The following is a 12,297-nucleotide window of genomic DNA, read 5'->3' as shown; positions in this document are numbered from 1 at the left end:
CAGTCTCCTCACACTCAGGTACCAGTCTCCTCGCACTCTCTAGTGTGGTACTCCTCCTCACACTCAGGTACCGGTCTCCTCGCCCTCTCTGGTGTAGCACTCCTCCTCACACTCAGGTACCAGTCTCCTCGCACTCTCTAGTGTGGCACTCCTCCTCACACTCAGGTACCGGTCTCCTCGCCCTCTCTGGTGTGGCACTCCTCACATTCAGGTACCAGTGTCCTAGCACTCTCTGGTGTGGCACTCCTCCTCACACTCAGGTACCAGTGTCCTAGCACTCTCTAGTGTGGCACTCCTCCTCACACTCAGGTACCGGTCTCCTCGCACTCTCTGGTGTGGCACTCCTCCTCACACTCAGGTACCAGTCTCCTTACACTGTCTGGTGTGGCACTCCTCCTCACACTCAGGTACCAGTCTCCTCGCACTCTCTGGTGTGGCACTCCTCCTCACACTCAGGTACCAGTCTCCTCACACTCTCTAGTGTGGCACTCCTCCTCACACTCAGGTACCAGTCTCCTCACACTCTCTAGTGTGGCACTCCTCCTCACACTCAGGTACCAGTCTCCTCACACTCTCTAGTGTGGCACTCCTCCTCACACTCAGGTACCAGTCTCCTCACACTCTCTAGTGTGGCACTCCTCCTCACACTCAGGTGCCAGTCTCCTTGCACTCTCTAGTGTGGCACTCCTCCTCACACTCAGGTACCAGTCTCCTCGCACTCAGGTACCAATCTCCTCGCACTCTCTGGTGTGGCACTCCTCACATTCAGGTACCAGTGTCCTAGCACTCTCTGGTGTGGCACTCCTCCTCACACTCAGGTACCGGTCTCCTCGCACTCTCTGGTGTGGCACTCCTCCTCACACTCAGGTACCAGTGTCCTAGCACTCTCTAGTGTGGCACTCCTCCTCACACTCAGGTACCGGTCTCCTCGCACTCTCTGGTGTGGCACTCCTCCTCACACTCAGGTGCCGGTCTCCTCGCACTCTCTGGTGTGGCACTCCTCCTCACACTCAGGTACCAGTCTCCTTACACTCTCTGGTGTGGCACTCCTCCTCACACTCAGGTACCAGTCTCCTTACACTCTCTGGTGTGGCACTCCTCCTCACACTCAGGTACCAGTCTCCTCACACTCTCTGGTGTGGCACTCCTCCTCACATTCAGGTACCAGTCTCCTTACACTCTCTGGTGTGGCACTCCTCCTCACACTCAGGTACCAGTCTCCTCACACTCTCTGGTGTGGCACTCCTCCTCACATTCAGGTACCAGTCTCCTCGCACTCTCTGGTGTGGCACTCCTCCTCACACTCAGGTACCGGTCTCCTCGCACTCTCTAGTGTGGCACTCCTCCTCACACTCAGGTACCAGTCTCCTCACACTCAGGTACCAGTCTCCTCACACTCTCTGGTGTGGCACTCCTCCTCACATTCAGGTACCAGTCTCCTCGCACTCTCTAGTGTGACACTCCTCCTCACACTCAGGTACCGGTCTCCTCGCACTCTGTGGTGTGGCACTCCTCCTCACACTCAGGTAGCGGTCTCCTCGCACTCTCTGGTGTGGCACTCCTCCTCACACTCAGGTACCAGTCTCCTCGCACTCTCTAGTGTGGCACTCCTCCTCACACTCAGGTACCGGTCTCCTCGCACTCTCTGGTGTGGCACTCCTCCTCACACTCAGGTACCGGTCTCCTCGCACTCTCTGGTGTGGCACTCCTCCTCACACTCAGGTAACGATCTCCTCACACTCTCTGGTGTGGCACTCCTCCTCACACTCAGGTACCGGTCTCCTCGCACTCTCTGGTGTGGCACTCCTCCTCACACTCAGGTACCGGTCTCCTCGCACTCTCTGGTGTGGCACTCCTCACACTCAGGTACCAGTGTCCTAGCACTCTCTGGTGTGGCACTCCTCCTCACACTCAGGTACCGGTCTCCTCGCACTCTCTGGTGTGGCACTTCTCCTCATACTCAGGTACCGGTCTCCTCACACTCTCTGGTGTGGCACTCCTCCTCACACTCAGGTACCGGTCTCCTCACACTCTCTGGTGTGGCACTCCTCCTCACACTCAGGTACCGGTCTCCTCGCACTCTCTGGTGTGGCACTCCTCCTCACACTCAGGTACCAGTGTCCTAGCACTCTCTGGTGTGGCACTCCTCCTCACACTCAGGTACCGGTCTCCTCGCAGTCTCTGGTGTGGCACTCCTCCTCACACTCAGGTACCAGTCTCCTCGCAGTCTCTGGTGTAGGTCTCCTCCTCACATTCAGGTACTAGTCCCCTTGCGCTCTTTGGTGTGGCACTCCTCCTCACACTCCTGTGTTATACTTCAGAGCTGCACTCACTATTCTGCTGGTGCAGTCACTGTGTATATACATTACATTACTTATTCTGTACTAAACCTGAGTTACATCCTGTATTATATTCCAGAGCTGCACTCACTATTCTGCTGTTGTACTCACTGTGTACATACTGTGGACACAGTATGGGGAGCGAGGGGTGAATTAGTATGGAGGTAGTGAGTAGATAGTATGGGATGACAAATTTTTGAGGGGGCCAAGAATGGAGATTGGGTAGTAGGGGGCAGTATCTGAGGGGGCCCAGAATAGAGACTGCATAGTTGGAAGGGCATTATGGAGAAGGGGCAACATAGGGGGGACAGTGTGAGGGCACAGCAAAAATGGGATTGTATGCTGAGGAGGGGGACATACTTGAAGTTGTCCATTCATGCGATACAAATGTATATGGGTCTGATCTGACATTACAATTGATGTACCATGTACTGATGGTGATCATGGTGATATTCTCCTGTAATGATGAGAGTTGTGATGCTGTGTTTTTATACTGCTGGTGGTTCTGATGCTGTGTTTCTGTACTGCTGGTGGGCCTGATGCTGTGTTTCTGTACTGCTGGTGGGCCTGATGCTGTGTTTCTGTACTGCTGGTGGGCCTGATGCTGTGTTTCTGTACTGCTGGTGGGCCTGATGCTGTGTTTCTGTACGGCTGGTGGGCCTAATGCTATGTTTCTGTACTGCTGGTGGGCCTGATGCTATGTTTCTGTACTGCTGGTGGGCCTGATGCTATGTTTCTGTACTGCTGGTGGGCCTGATGCTATGTTTATGTACTGCTGGTGGTCCTGATGCTATGTTTCTGTACTGCTGGTGGGCCTGATGCTGTGTTTCTGTACTGCTGGTGGGCCTGATGCTGTGTTTCTGTACTGCTGGTGGGCCTGATGCTGTGTTTCTGTACTGCTGGTGGGCCTGATGCTGTGTTTCTGTACTGCTGGTGGGCCTGATGCTGTGTTTCTGTACTGCTGGTGGGCCTGATGCTGTGTTTCTGTACTGCTGGTGGGCCTGATGCTGTGTTTCTGTACTGCTGGTGGTTCTGATGCTGGGTTTCTGTACTGATAGGGGTTATGGTGTATTCTTGTGCTGTTATTGGTTCTGATTCTGTACACAAGTAACAAGTCATAACTTGATAGATTATGTGATTCATGGCTATGTTAATAAATGTGTTGTTCCGTCTGAAGAGTTAAGGATTACTATGTTTTTACTTATGTTAGGTGCATAAAAGAGGTTGCTCAGGTTTGTGATCAGTCTGATGAAACTCTGTCACTGCAGACTTCTGAATTCTCACAGCGAGCACACTGCTCGCTGTTAGGATTCTCTGGTGCTGGTGGGAGAGGTCATGAAACAGCAAGAATGCGATTTACATACATGTGGTCACGTGCTGACTACACATGCATGGCCTCGCTGAATAAAAATGAAGTGAGTGAGGCCTTACACGCTTAGTTGGAATGTGGCCGGAAGTTCACAGATCACATGACTGTTCAATCTCACGACTGGCAAGGGAGAATCCTAACAGTGTGCAGTGCGCACTGTGGTAATTCAGAAGGCTGTAGTCACCTAGAGTCACTGCAGACTTTCATATGACACTTGGACAAGCCCTTTAATTATAACATTAAACTCTATAGTATGCCTAGTCCTAACAGTGTGCAATATACTCACTGTCAGGATTCAGCTCTGCTTGCTGATTCCAGAAGTCATCACATGGCCACTCCAGTCATCTGATTTTCATACTTAAAGTCACGTGATGACTGTCTTTTCTGCGTCTCTCAGTTTTTCACTGAACATTGAGAGAATTAGGAAGAGCAGCTCATCGGCACGTGACTAAGTGTGAATATCGCATATGAATGATTGGTCACATGACGACTACTCAAACTACTTAGGGAGGAGGTGGTGACAAGCTAAATTCTTGCCGTGGTTGCCGTAAAAACCAAGATACACCTCTGTTATAAGGAAGGGGGAAAAAAAAAAATATTCAATCATGTAATATGTACTCTGACCACCAGATGGAGGTGTTGCTTTAGAATAGATAAGTGATGGCTCAGACTACAAGCCAAATGTGAGATACAATACAGACAGCGCTGATCAAAGTCCCACCACATTCTCCTCCACTCACTTCATTACATTGCTCCTGCCACATGCAACCCTGCCTGCACTAGGATAACAACTAAATGCCTCACATCAGATTGCACTCTCCCTCTTGACAAATGTTGCTATAATATTGCCCCCTATGTACAAGAATATAACTACTATAATACTGCCCCCTATGTACAAGAATATAACTACTATAATACTGCTCCTATGTACAAGAATATAACTACTATAATACTGCCTCTATGTACAAGAATATAACTACTATAATACTGCCCCTATGTACAAGAATATAACTACTATAATACTGCCCCCTATGTACAAGAATATAACTACTATAATACTGCTCCTATGTACAAGAATATAACTACTATAATACTGCCCCTATGTACAAGAATATAACTACTATAATACTGCCCCCTATGTACAAGAATATAACTACTATAATACTGCCCCTATGTACAAGAATATAACTACTATAATACTGCCCCTATATACAAGAATATAACTACTATAATACTGCCCCTATGTACAAGACTATAACTGCTATAATACTGCCCCTATGTACAAGAATATAACTACTATAATACTGCCCCTATGTACAAGAATATAGCTACTATAATACTGCCCCCTATGTACAAGAATATAACTACTATAATACTGCCCCCTATGTACAAGAATATAGCTACTATAATACTGCCCCTATGTACAAGAATATAACTACTATAATACTGCCCCCTATGTACAAGAATATAACTGCTATATTACTGCCCCTATGTACAAAAATATAACTACTATAATACTGCCCCCTATGTACAAGAATATAACTACTATAATACTGCCCCTATATACAAGAATATAACTACTATAATACTGCCCCCTATGTACAAGAATATAACTGCTATAATACTGCCCCCTATGTACAAGAATATAACTACTATAATACTGCCCCTATGTACAAGAATATAACTACTATAATACTGCCCCCTATGTACAAGTATATAACTACTATAATACTGCCCCTATGTACAAGAATATAACTACTATAATACTGCCCCTATGTACAAGAATATAACTACTATAATACTGCCCCTATGTACAGGAATATAACTGCTATAATACTGCCCCCTATGTACAAGAATATAACTGCTATAATACTGCCCCCTATGTACAAGAATATAATTACTATAATACTGCCCCTATGTACAAGAATATAACTACTATAATACTGCCCCCTATGTACAAGAATATAACTATAATACTGCCCCTATGTACAAGTATATAACTACTATAATACTGCCCCCTATGTACAAGAATATAACTATCATACTTCCCCCTATGTACAAGAATATAACTGCTATAATTCTGCTCCTATATACAAGAATATAACTACTATAATACTGCCCCTATGTACAAGAATATAACTACTATAATACTGCCCCTATGTACAAGAATATAACTACTATAATACTGCCCCCTATGTACAAGTATATAACTACTATAATACTGCCCCTATGTACAAGAATATAACTAATATAATACTGCCCCTATGTACAAGAATATAACTACTATAATACTGCCCCTATGTACAGGAATATAACTGCTATAATACTGCCCCCTATGTACAAGAATATAACTGCTATAATACTGCCCCCTATGTACAAGAATATAATTACTATAATACTGCCCCTATGTACAAGAATATAACTACTATAATACTGCCCCCTATGTACAAGAATATAACTATAATACTGCCCCTATGTACAAGTATATAACTACTATAATACTGCCCCCTATGTACAAGAATATAACTATCATACTTCCCCCTATGTACAAGAATATAACTGCTATAATTCTGCTCCTATATACAAGAATATAACTACTATAATACTGCCCCTATGTACAAGAATATAACTACTATAATACTGCCCCCTATGTACAAGAATATAATTACTATAATACTGCCCCTATGTACAAGAATATAACTGCTATAATACTGCCCCCTATGTACAAGAATATAATTACTATAATACTGCCCCTATGTACAAGAATATAACTACTATAATACTGCCCCCTATGTACAAGAATATAACTATAATACTGCCCCTATGTACAAGTATATAACTACTGTAATACTGCCCCCTATGTACAAGAATATAACTGCTATAATACTGCTCCTATGTACAAGAATATAACTACTATAATACTGCCCCTATGTACAAGAATATAACTACTATAATACTGCCCCCTATGTACAAGAATATAATTACTATAATACTGCCCCCTATGTACAAGAATATAACTGCGATAATACTGCCCCTTATGGACGTGTAGTTGGGTTTGTGTTGCTGGCGCCTCCAATCTCTATTATTTATCTATTACGGGATGAGCGGTTTTTCGTTAGTAAATAATATCGCTGTCGGTGTTCGGTGATGTGAGTTGGAGCGGCCGCTGAGTCTCTACGTGGAATTAATCAGATAAGTTTGTAAAACTCATTAAAGTGAAAGTTTGTGTGACAGGCGGCTCTATGGAGGCCTCATCATCTGATGCGCTATACTTTGCCGGATGGGTTGATGACTTGTGCTAATTTTTCATGACTTGGAGAGGAACATTGCGCCCCCTGCATGTGGGCCGCGCAGCACGGAGCGACACCTTATTACTCCGCTCTGAATTAGCTCTTCCCAGTAAACACTTGTTTCCGCAGCGGATGATTGACGCGCTGTAAGTGCGGCGGTAATGTCACTGCGCCGGCCGGTAATTGCCGGTGTGATGCCAATTCGCTTCTCTGCCGTTTTGATTGACAGCTGCTTGTTCACATGTTAAATACAAAATTCCTTTTAAAGGGGACCTGTCTCCCCCCCCTAATGTGTGTTTTAGCAAATATTTTATGATAATCCTTTCTTACTCTTCTGATTCCTCCTCCACTCCTCTGTTGTTCCTCCTGGAAATTTATGAAAAAAAAATGTATAACCATTCCTTTTCTTATTAAGTTTCTTCTGCATGGAATGTTTGTACTGATTGCACCCTGTGCACACAAATATACCAGGAGGTGGCTAGGATGGGACATGTATACCAGGATGGGGACAAATAAACCAGGATGGGGATATATATACTAGGAGGGTCCCAGGATTGGTACAAATATACCTGGAGGAGGACATATATTCCAGGAGGATATTATACAAAGGAGCAATGTGTGTGTGTGTGGGGGGGGATAGTAAATAGAGGGGTAGCATCTGTGGGGCGATATACAGAGGATATACAGTACAGACCAAAAGTTTGGACACACCTTCTCATTCAAAGAGTTTTCTTTATTTTCAGGACTCTGAAAATTGTAGATTCACATTGAAGGCATCAAAACTATGAATTAAAACATGTGGAATGAAAAACTTAACAAAAAAAGTGTGAAACAACTGAAAATATGTCTTATATTCTAGGTTCTCCAAAGTAGCCGCCTTTTGCTTTGATTACTGCTTTGCACACTCTTGGCATTCTCTTGATGAGCTTCAAGAGGTAGTCACCGGAAATGGTTTTCCAACAGTCTTGAAGGAGTTCCCAGAGATGCTTAGCACTTGTTGGCCCTTTTGCCTTCACTCTGCGGTCCATCTCGATTGGGTTCAGGTCTGGTGACTGTGGAGACCAGGTCATCTGGAGTAGCACCCCATCACTCTCCTTCTTAGTCACATAGCCCTTACACAGCCTGGAGGTGGGTTTGGGGTCATTGTCCTGTTGAAAAATAATGATGGTCCAACTAAACGCAAACCGGATGGAATAGCACGCCGCTGCAAGATGCTGTGGTAGCCATGCTGGTTCTGTATGCCTTCAATTTTGTATAAATCCCCAACATTGTCACCAGCAACGCCCTCCCCCCACCATCACACCTCCTCCTCCATGCTTCACGGTGGGAACCAAGCATGTGGAGTCCATCCGTTCACCTTTGCTACAAAGACACAGTGGTTGGATCCAAAGATCTCAAATTTGGACTCATCAGAGCAAAGCACAGATTTCCACTGGTCTAATGTCCATTCCTTGTGTTCTTTAGCCCAAACAAATCTCTTCTGCTTGTTGCCTGTCCTTAGCAGTGGTTTCCTAGCAGCTATTTTACCATGAAGGCCTGCTGCACAAAGTCTTTTCTTAACAGTTGTTCTAGAGATGAGAAGGTGTGTCCAAACTTTTGGTCTGTATCTCCTCTGGGATATAAAGAGGAGAAGTGTGCGTGTGGGAAAAATATACCTCAGAGCAGTGTGTGTAGGATATTATACAAAGGAGCAGTATGTGTGTGTGGGATTTTATACAGAGGGTCAGTGTGTATATGGGGGATATTATACAGAGGGGCAGTGTGTGTGGGATATTATACAGAGGGGCAGTGTGTGTGGGATATTATACAGAGGGGCAGTGTGTGTGGGATATTATACAGAGGGGCAGTGTGTGTGGGATATTATACAGAGGGGCAATGTGTGTGGGATATTATACAGAGGAGCAGTGTGTGTGGGATATTATACAGAGGGGCAGTGTGTGTGGGATATTATACAGAGGGGCAGTGTGTGTGTGATATTATACAGAGGGGCAGTGTGTGTGGGATATTATACAGAGGGGCAGTGTGTGTGGGATATTATACAGAGGGGCAGTGTGTGTGGGATATTATACAGAGGGGCAGTGTGTGTGGGATATTATACAGAGAAGCAGTGTGTGTGAGGAAATTATACACAGAGGCATTGTGTGGGGGAATATTATACTGAGGAGCGGTGTGGGAGTGCTATTATGGAGAGGGGCGGTGTAGATGGTGTATTATGATATATGATCCATGTTTTTCCAAGAATGAAAGTGAGAGAGTGGAAGGTTTGGGAGGTGGCGCTGGAGTAAAACCTGGTTGGATTCTCAAGGGGGCCCAAAGATTTTGCCAGTATGGGGACGTGAAATTCCTAGTGACGGCCCTGCCCTGTTGTGTAAGCAGACTTCCATTGATAATGTTTTTCTTAAATTTCCAGGAGGAGTAGCAGAGGAACAATAGAAGCACAGATGAAAACCATCTGTCTTGTTCCAACAAACACCTCAGTTTTGCAGTTTAGCAAAGTCCTTTCCCTTTAAAGCGAGGGCTTCTACTGCGTCCTATGGAAAACATAGGGGACCATTGCCAAAGCATGAGTCGGGGGTCACTATTAGAAAAAATTCTTGGTGGAAAGTAACCGAAGCAAAAAGTGTGGATCGTGGGGGTCACCACTGACCAGTGTGGGAGCAGGCACCGTGTGTAATGGACGCGTCATGTAGTGAACTGGACGGGTTTTCTGCAGCTTTTCCTGCGCGGTTCCACTTCATAACTCTGGGTGACAGGTGTGATGAATAATGCTGCATTTCCCCGCACATGATAAATAGATCTAAGCAAGAAGAGACTGCGAAAAAATGACTGGAGCAGCTCAGGAACTCCCAACCGGAACAACGGCGGCCCCGTCACCTCCACAACTGCACCGACCGCTCCGAATCCTACGTATTATCCCCGGTATATGCACCGAACATGGCCAGAAACCGGCTGTGATACCGCAAACACCGGAGACATCGAAAGCTGTGCACTATAAACTCATATTCTACACAGGGACTGTATTATAGTACTTATATTTCTGTACATAGGGGCAGTATTATAGTAATTATATTCCTTTACATAGGGGGCAGTATTATAGTAGTTATATTCTTGTACATAGGGGCAGTATTATAGTAGTTATATTCTTGTACATAGGGGCAGTATTATAGTAGGTATATTCTTGTACATAGGGGCAGTATTATAGTAGTTATATTCTTGTACATAGGGGCAGTATTATAGTAGGTATATTCTTGTATATAGGGGCAGTATTATAGTAGGTATATTCTTGTATATAGGGGCAGTATTATAGTAGTTATATTCTTGTACATAGGGGGCAGTATTATAGTAGTTATATTCTTGTACATAGGGACAGTATTATAGTAGTTATATTCTTGTACATTGGAGCAGTATTATAGTAGTTATATTCTTGTACATAGGGGCAGTATTATAGTAGTTATATTCTTGTACATTGGAGCAGTATTATAGTAGTTATATTCTTGTACATAGGGGGCAGTATTATAGTAATTATATTCTTGTACATGGGGGCAGTATTATAGTAGTTATATTCTTGTACATAGAGGACAGTATTATAGTAATTATATTCTTGTACATTGGAGCAGTATTATAGTAGTTATATTCTTGTACATGGGGGCAGTATTATAGTCAGTTACATTCTTGTATATAGGGGCTGTATTATAGTAGTTATATTCTTGTACATAGAGGACAGTATTATAGTAGTTATATTCTTGTACATGGGGGGCAGTATTATAGTAGTTACATTCTTGTATATAGGGGCAGTATTATAGTAGTTATATTCTTGCACATAAGGGGCAGTATTATAGTAGTTATATTCTTGTACATAAGGGGCAGTATTATAGTAGTTATATTCTTGTACATAGGGGCAGTATTATAGTAGTTATATTCTTGTACACAGGGGCAGTATTATAGTAGTTATATTCCTGTACATAGGGGGCAGTATTATAGTAGTTATATTCTTGTACATTGGAGCAGTATTATAGTAGTTATATTCTTGTACATAGGGACAGTATTATAGTAGTTATATTCTTGTACATAGGGGCAGTATTATAGTAGTTATATTCTTGTACATTGGAGCAGTATTATAGTAGTTATATTCTTGTACATAGAGGACAGTATTATAGTAGTTATATTCTTGTACATAGGGGGCAGTATTATAGTAATTATATTCTTGTACATGGGGGCAGTATTATAGTAGTTATATTCTTGTACATAGAGGACAGTATTATAGTAGTTATATTCTTGTACATAGGGGGCAGTATTATAGTAATTATATTCTTGTACATTGGAGCAGTATTATAGTAGTTATATTCTTGTACATGGGGGCAGTATTATAGTAGTTACATTCTTGTATATAGGGGCAGTATTATAGTAGTTATATTTTTGTTCATAAGGGGCAGTATTATAGTAGTTATATTCTTGTACATAAGGGGCAGTATTATAGTAGTTATATTCTTGTACACAGGGGCAGTATTATAGTAGTTATATTCTTGTACATAGGGGCAGTATTATAGTAGTTATATTCTTGTACACAGGGGCAGTATTATAGTAGTTATATTCTTGTACATAGGGTCAGTATTATAGTAGTTATATTCCTGTACATAGGGGCAGTATTATAGTAGGTATATTCTTGTACATAGGGGCAGTATTATAGTAGTTATATTCCTGTACATATGGGGCAGTATTATAGTAGGTATATTCTTGTACATAGGGGCAGTATTATAGTAATTATATTCTTGTACATGGGGGCAGTATTATAGTAGTTATATTCTTGTACATAGAGGACAGTATTATAGTAGTTATATTCTTGTACATAGGGGGCAGTATTATAGTAATTATATTCTTGTACATTGGAGCAGTATTATAGTAGTTATATTCTTGTACATGGGGGCAGTATTATAGTAGTTACATTCTTGTATATAGGGGCAGTATTATAGTAGTTATATTTTTGTACATAAGGGGCAGTATTATAGTAGTTATATTCTTGTACATAAGGGGCAGTATTATAGTAGTTATATTCTTGTACATAGGGGCAGTATTATAGTAGTTATATTCTTGTACACAGGGGCAGTATTATAGTAGTTATATTCTTGTACATAGGGTCAGTATTATAGTAGTTATATTCCTGTACATAGGGGCAGTATTATAGTAGTTATATTCTTGTACATAAGGGGCAGTATTATAGTAGTAATATTCTTGTACATAGGGGCAGTATTATAGTAATTATATTCTTGTACATAGGAGCAGTATTATAGTAGTTATATTC

Source organism: Anomaloglossus baeobatrachus, chromosome 7, assembly GCF_048569485.1.
Source record: "Anomaloglossus baeobatrachus isolate aAnoBae1 chromosome 7, aAnoBae1.hap1, whole genome shotgun sequence".
Taxonomy (NCBI): Eukaryota; Metazoa; Chordata; class Amphibia; order Anura; family Aromobatidae; genus Anomaloglossus; species Anomaloglossus baeobatrachus.
This window is presented reverse-complemented; position numbering follows the sequence as displayed.